Source organism: Malurus melanocephalus, unplaced genomic scaffold, assembly GCF_030028575.1.
Source record: "Malurus melanocephalus ecotype Western Australia unplaced genomic scaffold, MMel_1.1 scaffold_594, whole genome shotgun sequence".
Taxonomy (NCBI): Eukaryota; Metazoa; Chordata; class Aves; order Passeriformes; family Maluridae; genus Malurus; species Malurus melanocephalus.
In genome coordinates, this window is record NW_026623826.1 from 88,301 (window position 1) to 98,266 (window position 9,966).

The window sequence follows — 9,966 nt, forward strand, 5'->3', positions numbered from 1 at the left end:
TTCCGGCCGCACGGAACCCCCGGGTCGCGCATCCCATCCCATCCCACCGGCTCCGTGTGCGCCCCCGATCCCTGCCTGCCTCCGCCTGTCCCAGCAGAGCCGGCTGGGACACCAACTGGAACCAGTTTGTCCTTGCTGGTCGGATGGGTAAARCACCRGCAGCYTGCAAGGGAGGTTCCCCTGCACTTGTTAGGGGAAACTGTGGTGGTGGAAAGGGAGGTGACGCTCCCAGATGGAGCTGATGGGGTTCGGAGGGTTTCCCTGTGTGCCGGGAGTCTCGGAAAGCGGCGGAGGGCCGGATCCCCACCCTGCTGGAGCAGCTGCCTTCCCACACGTGTGCGATTCCCGCCCGCAGCCYGTGGCACCGGGCTCACGGAGCTCTTGGGCTTTGATCTGGGATCTGTAGAAACCTGCCAGGGCTCGGGGCCAACTCTGCAGAGAAGGTCCTGGCTTTTGCTGGGCTGCCAGGTCCCTGGAGGGAGCAGAGGGAGGTTTTCAGGGGGATTGCTTCTTGCTGCTGCTGCTGCCGCCGATTGCAGCCCGGGGCTGCGCAGGAGGAGCAGGTGGTGACATGATGGAGCACAGGGGTCCTGGCCCTTGACCTGTCCTTGGAGGTGCTACAGAAACACTGGCCAAAAACCACAGGACAGTGGCCAGGGGCCCGTCCCTGGCTCCACGGGGTGGGAGCACACTGAACTCCCCGGGCGGCTCAGGAGTGCTGCGTCTGCAGCTCCGGGTCAGCACCACAAACACCCCGGGGTCAAGAGTTCCCCTTGCCGATGTAAGAGGATGGGGTGGCGTTTCCGCAGTGGAAACGCAGCAGTGAGGAGTTTGGGACTGGTGGAAACGCAGGCACGGTGTCTGTGCTCGGGGAGCAGTGCCAGGGGCCGGCAGCCCGGGAGGGGACAGTGACGGTGACAGTGACGGTGACAGGGACAGCCATCCCGGGGCTGTGTCCAGCCAGGGTGGCTTTGCCAGCTCCGAAGGAGTGTGCTGGGTAGGGGGGAAGTGTTGTCAAGTGACACTGGATGGCAGAGCTGTCCTTCAGGGTCCAGGGGACAGCAGAGGGTCTCAGCTTCCCCGCTCTCCTGCTGTGTGAGCTGATGGGAAGTTCCCTGTTGGCATCTCAGCCCAAAAATCCCCAGAAATCCAAGCTGGGAGCTCATGGCAGGGAAGGAGGGGATGCCCAGCTGTGGGAGCCGTGCCTGGGCATGGTTTGGCCTCTCCCCAGGCTGACCCTGCCAGGGCAGAGCTGTTTTATTCCCCTCGCTGGTGCCTGCTGTGGCAGCGACAGCAGCGCCTGCTTTGTTTTGAGTGCCTGTGATGAATTGCTGTTGGCACCTGCATGGCTCTTTGCTAATGTAAACCTCCCCCAGCCCCTCCTKCTCATCACCCAGAGCTGCTGGGTCCCCCTGGGGGCTGGGATTCGCAGGGGGAAGGTTCCTTTCCCCAGTGGAAGGGTGGGTTTGGCATTGGGCAGGAGCTCTGTGCCCATTCCCAGCCTTTCTGGGCTCCTGGCAGCCCCTCTCTCACCTGCAGCTCTGCCCAGGCCCTGCTGTACCCTGATTCTATGATCTGCCAGTCTTTCCTCATTGCCCAGCAGGCTGGGCAGTGCCCAGTGTGGGCTCCAGCTCCACACCAGTGGCTAACTGGGAGGAATGGYGCTGTGGGCTGGTGGCAGAGCTGTTCCGGGTTGTGCTGACAGAGAACCCAGCTCYCAGTGCGGGATTTGGGAGGTGATCTTTGCTCACACACGGCTTCCCCTCCCTCATTAGTGTCTCTCCCTGACCTTCTGTGCCACCAGAATTTAGGTCCTGCCCCAAACTTATCTGTGCTCTAAATCCAGCAAAGCCGGYGGAGATGTGTCAGGGATAAACTTGGCTCCAGCTCGCCCGCAGGAATGGGGAGGCTGCAGGAGCGGTGGGAGGGAGCCGGGATCATCGCTGCCCTGCTGGCAGCAGGAATCCTGCCGGTGGGAAGGGGTTTGGGGCGGCGAGGAGCGCAGCAGGGCCAGCTGTTAGCGCCGGGCAAGTGCCGAGCTCTCCTCCGCATTGCAGCCRTTCCTTCCGCTGGAAACTCGGCCACCGCCTGTTTATAGCCCAGGGGGGATGTGGGGAAGGGGGCTGAGCCCCCCTGGGGCTGCCCCAGTCCCTCGGTGCTGGGTAAAACAGGGTGGGAGGGTGGTCCCGGGGATGCTGATGCTGATGMAGTGCTGGAGTTATTTGCCCTCTGGATTTTCCAATATCTTTGGTGTGCAGCGCTGGCCTTAGCAGGGCAATCCTGGATCCGTGTGAAGCCTCCTGGCTGCTCTGGAGAGGGGAAGGACACTGTGGGATAGCGTCCTGCAGCCAGGAGCCCTGGGGACTGTCCTATCTGCCTGCASTGCCTGGAAAACCTTCCCCTCTCCCGCTCCTGACCTGGAAATGCYGTTTTCCTGTGCAAACGTGCAGAGCTGCGAGGCTGCCGTGCCCTTTGCTACGGAGCTCCCACGGGCCTGCGGGAGRTTCCTATCCCTGCCCAGGAAAACTTTGTTTAAGGTTTTGAAGAAGCTGTCTCATCCCAAGCAGCGGGAAACCTTTTCAGAGGAGAGCTTTGCCTGTGGTTCAGTGGCCAAATCACTTGCTGGGGACAGGAGATAACAGTMGAGCAGAGTGGAAGGCTTGAAGTGGTTTCTGGCATCCCAGATTTGTGTCCCAACCCCTTAACCCTTCCCTATTATCCAGTCTGGCACAGCTGAAACTCCCTCCTGAGGAGCACATCTCCTCCTGCGTGTGAGGAACCTTAAAATTAATGACAGCTCTCTGTTCTGTAAAAGATCTATTAAATGTCACTGTCCCGAGGCAGCGCAGGACAATCGGGTTGGAAATCTTTCCCTGCACAAACAAGGGGCTGGCACCCCTGCCAGGGCACCCAGGAGGTGACAGAGCAGGGAGGGCACCCYGGCTGGCAGCAGCCGCCTGTCATCGCCCTGAGGCGCTGAAAGCAGCGGCATTTGGGGACTCAGGGCCCTCTGGGCTGACAATCTGCACTGGGAAGGATAAAATAACCTCTCTGAGCCTCCCCCCACGGCTGCTGCAGCCCCTTCCTTTTCTCTGCTCCTGATAATGCCTCCCGTGGCATCAAAGCCGGCTCTTTGGCAGGCGAGGGAAAACACTGACATTTCGTAACCGTTTGGAACAAAAACAGCTTTGCTGCGAGGGGTTTCCATGCTCAAAATACTTTTTTTTTTTTTTAAGTGGTTTTCGTGTGCATTTGATCCTGGAAGTGATAAGAGGGAGCTCTGGGAACCGCTGGTGTGTTCTGATTGTCGGCAATTAGCCGGAGATGTGTAAGGAGCGCTTTGAAGAACGGCTTTGGCTTCCTCCGGGGTTTTTTTTTTGAGCGTTAAACCCACCCAAGTTTGTGATGGGTGAACAGCCCATGTCCAGAGGGTTCAGCTGCTCGTTTTATGCGCTCCGAAATTTGGGGAAACCCAAGTTATTAAGGACCAGAACAGGAATAAAACCTGAGTAGCAACAGGTTTGAGAGCTGGCTTTGGTGTCCGGGAGTTACCAGCAGGCGAACCGGTCCCAGCGCTGGTGGAGACACCCGCAGTGGCCACAGCAGTCTGTCACACCTTGTCACCTTCCTGTCCCCGCAGCCCTGCCCTGCAGGGGTTAAACAGCTCGGAAATGCTGTCGGATGAGGCGGCCTTGCCGCTGCACCTGATGCTCCTCCCGGCGGAGCCTGGCAAGGGAAGGAAAGGGAAGGGCTGAGAAAATAACGCTTATCCTGCTCGGAGAGGGTCCTGCGGGGCAGCACGGCCCCAGCCCCCACCACGGGGACACCCTCCGGCCGGGGGACATGGGGACAGGGCCACTGACAGGGTCCCGACCCCCTCACTGGGCACGGGGGACTCGTGGGCACAGCTCTGGGGTTCCTGGGCATCGGCGGGGTCAGGGCAGGGATGGCACAGTTGGGGATGGGGATGGGCACCTCTGCCTCCCCCAGCTCCACTGGGATATTTACCACACAGGGGTTTGTGGTTTGTCCTCTCAACACCTCTTGAAAGAAGGATCCATGTCCTGCAGTGCTGCTGAAGGCATTTGGGAAAGCGGAGAGAGATTTGGGAAAGTGGAGTGGGATTTGGGAAAGTGGAGTGGGATTTGGAAAAGTGAAGTGGGAATGGGGAAAGTGGAGAAGTAATTGGGAAAGCGGAGTGAGATTTGGGAAAGTGAAGGGGTAATTGGGGAAGCAGAGGGGGATTTGGGAAAGTGGAGTGAGATTTGGGAAAGCGAAGGGGGATTTGGGAAAGCAGAGTGAGATTTGGGAAAGCGAAGGGGGATTTGGGAAAGCAGAGAGGGATTTGGGAAAGCAAAGGGGGATTTGGGAAAGCCGATCCACTGGCTCCTTGCTGCAAATCCCACACCCTCCCTGTCCATACCCTGCTGGGTGAAGGTTTTGGTCCTCCCCTCCCTCTCGGGATCACAGCCTCCCTGTGTGCCTTTTCCTCGCAGGAAGGTGTGTCAGCCCTGCTGGCCTCCCCGTGTCTCACTCCTGCAGGCCGGGAATTGATCCGAGGCATTTTGGGATATGGCTTTGGGCAAGGAGGATGCACAGGACATGGAGAAGTTTCTCTCGGGGTGCAGAGAGCTTTCCACCCYCACCCGTGCAGATTTGGRGCATGTRGGGCTGGATCCAGCCCTGGGTAKYGGTAGSAATYAGGGGGTTTCCCACCAGGATGGCTGCAATTAGAGGAATTCCTGCAATTAGCTGGAATTCTGACTATCCTGGAAGCTGAGATTTGTGATTCCAACTATCCTGGAAGCTGAGGGTTGTTGGGGACCCAGAGCTAAGAGAGGTGACAGCCCCAGAGCAGTCACCAGCAGGAAGGAGTGACCCAGGGAGGCTCTGCCCGCCACCAGGGTGGGCACAGGGGTGGCCAAAGGCCGGGGCCACCAGCCCAGGGCTCTCCCCGTGCTGGAGAGGGGCCCAAGCCAACCTGTTGCTGGAGTTTGTTTGGAAAAGGCCGACACCAAAATTTTGGTTGGAGGAAACACAGTTTACTCTGCGTTCTGAGTAATCCTAACATCTCTCCTCTGCCTGAAGCTTGTTTTTTATACATTACTCAGCAGGTCTCGCCCCTGCCTGACTATTCCTTTAAAGGGCATCTCAGACCTCTCCTTTTCATTCATTATTTAAATGTGTTTTCCAGCCAGCAGCCTCTGAGCCCTGCTCCCAGGCTGGAGCATCCTGCCATGAGCCTGCYGAGCCTGGCACCGRGTCCTGAAATGTAGTCTGGGCCTGGCACYGAGTCCTGAAATGTAGTCTGRGCCTGGCACCGGGTTCTGAAAAGTCTGGAAGTGCTAAATCTGTGTGAGTGCTCTGTGTGACTTTCCAGAGCTGGGCTGGGAGCAGATYRTAGCTGGGGTGAGGAGMGGGGTTTGGGGACACAACGGGGTCACCCTGAGATCTCTCACCTAGCTGTTCACGTTTGCTCAGAGGAGAGCAAACTTTTTGTGAGAGGAGAGACACAGAATCCTCCTCCTGGGCTCGGGGCAGCTGCAGCCTCAGCAGGGGGATAAATTTGCTTTGGGGGAGTTAAAGCAAACAGYCACAGACATTTCCAGGAGGCAGAGAAAGGGGGGACAGCCCCTGGAGGAGGGGTTCTGTCCACCACGGGGTCACTGGCGGCCTGGGTCACTCACGAGGTGCCTGTTGGTGATTTAATCAGCCTGTTAATTATTACCTGCAGCACTGGGGGGAAGCTGGGGAGGAAGGATATTCCCTGCAGGGGCTGTGCCAGGGGTTCTCCAGCAGCCATGTCCCTTCAGGGACACCCCAGGGTGTGCTGCCCAAGGACTGGGGTGCCAAGGGGAGCTGCTGCTGCTGAGGGGGACATTCTCCACCTCCCGCTGTGCTTTGGGTGTGGCACCACCAGGAGAACCTGCACCCAACCTGGGGGTCCAGCTGCAGCCAGCACCCCTCCTCTGGGATGTGCTCTGGAGCCAGGCTGGGTGGGAAGGGCCTTGCCACCATTCCCTTATTGTCCAACCCCTGATTTTTCACCCCTTTGTTCCCCATGCTCTTTTTCTCCGTCCCCTTGTCCATCCCCTTCTTCTCCATCCCCTTCTTCTCCATCCCCTTGTTCCCCATCCCATTGTTCCCCATCCCTTTGTTCTCCATGCCCTTTTTCTCCATCTCCTTGTCCATCCCCTCTCTCTCCCATCCCTTGTTCCCCATCCCTTGCTCCCCACCCCATTGTTCTCCATCCCTTGCTCCCCATCCCCTTGTTCTCCATCCCCTCGTTCTCCATCCCCTTGTCCATCCCCTTGTCCATCTCTTATTCTCCACCCCCTTGTTCCCCTTCCCTTGTTCCCCATCCCTTATTCCCCATTCCTTGCTCTCCACATCTCATTTCACCCCGTTCCAGAGGGATGAGGTTTCCCATCCCCACAGAGTGAGTGATGGCCCCTGCAGTGTGTGAGCTGCCAGGGACACCAGTGCAGGTGATAATCTTTGCCCTCTGCACACTCCATCAGCCTGTAATTACAATTCTCTCTATTCAGGGCTCCTGTTTCCTCTGTTAAGGCTGGAGGAGGATGAGAGGAGCCCTCGCAGGGGGATGTTTGGAGTCTGCCCTCTGTGTGCAGTCCCCTGTGCAGGGCAGAGCTGTGGCTCTGTGGCAGGGTGAGCTCCTTTGGCTCTGTTTGTGTCCCTGCAGGCTCCTCTGGGGCTGGGCTGGCACTGGGRGCTGTCCCAGGGCATTCCAGGAGCTCCAAACGTTTGCTGCCTTTGCTCTTTTCCCATTTTTTTGGGGATGGTGAATCCTCAGAACCCCCCTGTGCAGAGGGCCAGGGTGAGGCAGGGCTTTGGGAAGAGCCYRGCTSARGGARCAGCTCTGGGCTGGGCTGATCTGGTCTCTGCTGGAGCAAGGCCATGAGATCARGCTTTGTGCAGGGCTGTTCATCCTGGGGGATGAGCCAGGGGAAGGATCRGAGCAGGTCCAGGGCTCTCCATCAGCTCTGCAGGGATGGTTGAGCTGGTGACACCCGAGCTGTGCTGGGAACGGGAGCCCCAGAGCTGCTGTCAGCACTGGGATGGCTGGAGAGGATGGGGCACTGATGGGGGAGGCTCAGCAGGCACAGCCAGGGCACCCTTGTGCTGTTKAACCCCTCTGGGGGCTCATCTGYCCCTCTCCCAGGGYTAGCAGGGGATAGAGGAGCCCTCCAAACCCTGCAGGCTCCTCCTGTAGGGACAGCCTCTGCTCTGGGGGGCAGAACCAGTGGGGGCCCCTTCAGGCAAGGGGCTGAGGTTTCACAGGCTTTTCCTTCATCTCCCAAGGCTGATTTTCTGAGGCTGTCAGCTCAGGATATTGATTGCTGTGGGGCCACAATGTCGGGGTTCCCAGGAGCTGGCATCGCCTGGTGGGGCAGCGGGGAGGCGCTGAGATTTTGGGCAGCACAGGAAAAGATCGGAGCTCACCTTGTGCTCCTCAGCACTCGGGGGTGCTGCAGCACCCAGGATCTCGGGAGTTACCCAGGGAGGGTCCCAGAGGGGTCCCAACAGGGCAGGGAGGGTGGCAATGGAGACACACTGGGGCAGGAGCAGTAGCAGTGGGATCCCTGCAGGGTCCCAGCTGGGCAGAGAGGGTCCCAGCAAGGTCCCAGCCAGACAGGGATGGTGGCAGCAGGGTCCCAGCAGGGCAGGGAAGGTGGCAGTGGGGTCCCAGCCAGTCAGGACTGGGGGCAGCGGGGTCCCAGCAGGGCAGGGAGGGTGGCAATGGGGACACACTGGGGCAGGAGCAGTGGCAGTGGGATCCCTGCAGGGTCCCAGTTGGGCAGGAAGGGTCCTAGTAGGGTCCCAGCAGGGCAGGGATGGTGGCAGTGGGGTCCCAGCAGGATCCCAGCAGGGCAGGGATGGTGGCAGTGGGATCCCAGCAGGGTCCCAGTGGCACAGGAGCCCTCCCCAGCGCCCAGCTCCTGCTGGGATTGTCGGCTGCAGACCAAGGCTCCCCCGTGCACCCCGCTCAAGGCGCCCTTGTGTGCAGGGCAGAGATGATTCATGGGCACCGAGCAGCCCCTCAGCGATCTTCCACTGCTGGGGGATGCTGCCAGGGCTCCAGGGTGCCCATTGATGGCTGGCTTCTCCCTGAACCCCTCGGGGCTNTAGCAGGGGATAGAGGAGCCCTCCAAACCCTGCAGGCTCCTCCTGTAGGGACAGCCTCTGCTCTGGGGGGCAGAACCAGTGGGGGCCCCTTCAGGCAAGGGCCTGAGGTTTCACAGGTTTCCCCTTTATTTCCCAAGGCTGATTTTCTGAGGCTGTCAGCTCAGGATATTGATTGCTGTGGGGCCACAATGTCGGGGTTCCCAGGAGCTGGCATCGCCTGGTGGGGCAGCGGGGAGGCGCTGAGATTTTGGGCAGCACAGGAAAAGATCGGAGCTCACCTTGTGCTCCTCAGCACTCGGGGGTGCTGCAGCACCCAGGATCTCGGGAGTTACCCAGGGAGGGTCCCAGAGGGGTCCCAGCAGGGCAGGGAGGGTGGCAGTGGGGACCCAGTGGGGCAGGAGCAGTGGTAGTGGGATCCCTGCAGGGTCCCAGCTGGGCAGGGAGGGTCCCAGCAAGGTCCCAGCAAGGTCCCAGCAAGGTCCCAGCCGGACAGGGATGGTGGCAGTGGGGTCCCAGCCAGTCAGGACTGGGGGCAGCGGGGTCCCAGCAGGGTCCCAGCAGGGCAGGGATGGTGGCAGCAGGATCCCAGCAGGGTCCCAGCAGGGTCCCAGTGGCACAGGAGCCCTCCCCAGCGCCCAGCTCCTGCTGGGATTGTCGGCTGCAGACCAAGGCTCCCCCGTGCACCCCGCTCAAGGCGCCCTTGTGTGCAGGGCAGAGATGATTCATGGGCACCGAGCAGCCCCTCAGCGATCTTCCACTGCTGGGGGATGCTGCCAGGGCTCCAGSGTGCCCATTGATGGCTGGCTTCTCCCTGAACCCCTCGGGGCTGGCTGCTGCCCGCTCAGCAGGGCAGTGCCACACCAGTGGCCGCGGGCAGGACACGGACAGCGCTGTCCTCCTGTCCCCTGCACAAAGGAACAATTCTGGGAGTGCCAAGGCACTTCCTCGCCTGCCTCCTCCCCCCCAMATCGGAAAGAAACCTCCTCGGGAACGGCGAAGGGAACAGGAACTGCCCCGGGAGCTCGGCAAAGCGCTCAGGAGACTGKGGGTTTCATCAAAGAGCAGCAGTGTTGGGGCTGGAGGGGGCTGGTGCATCTCTTTTGCCCGTGCTGGGGCACCCAGCAGGACATGGGGACGTGTCCCAGTCCCKTGTGGCACTTGCAGGTGGCTCCCGTCACCCTGTGGAGTGCTCAGCACGGTTTGTGTCCTRCACAGAGCTCCTTTGGCTCTGTTTGAACCACAGGGATGTCCCTGCAGGGCTCCTCTGGGGCTGGGGTGTCACTGGGGGCTGTCCTCCCCTTTTTCAGGATGTCATTTGGGGCTGTCCCCAGCTATTTCGAGGTGTCAATGGGGGCTGTTCCCACCTTTTTCGGGCACCCCAGCAGCTCCAAACGTGGCTTTGTGGCCGGTGGCAGCTGCAGGGAGCCCTGTGCAGGCGGGCAGAGCGTCCAAGGGCCCTGCCCGTGCCAACAGGAAGGGTTTATTTGTGCTCGGGTTTTATTTTAGCTACAAACAATGGCCGTTTCTCGCAGCATCCGATTTCCCCCGGCCCCCCTCGGCCCCAGGCATCACCTGGCGCGGGAGGAAGCGTGGCCGGAGGCAGGAGAGCTGTGGCCACAGGATAGGGGTCCCTGCGTGCCTCCCACTGCATTTCAGAGCTGTGATTCAGCCTCTCCCCCATCATCTGCCCTCCCCAGGGCTCTCTCGAGCTKCTCATCGGGCTTTTCTTGGCGTGAAAACGCCACGGGGTTGTCTTATCTGTCCCCGTGCAAAAGCTGGGTTTCTACAGCAGGAAACTCCTGCTCTGGCTTGGCCAGA

At 60.2% G+C, this 9,966-nt stretch overlaps 1 protein-coding gene across 1 annotated transcript in view; it reads left to right on the forward strand.

Annotated features, from left to right (window-relative positions):
• Nucleotides 1-9,966, forward strand: part of AFAP1L1 (actin filament associated protein 1 like 1) — a 22,416-nt gene that overhangs the window by 466 nt on the left and 11,984 nt on the right. The window lies entirely within an intron of this gene.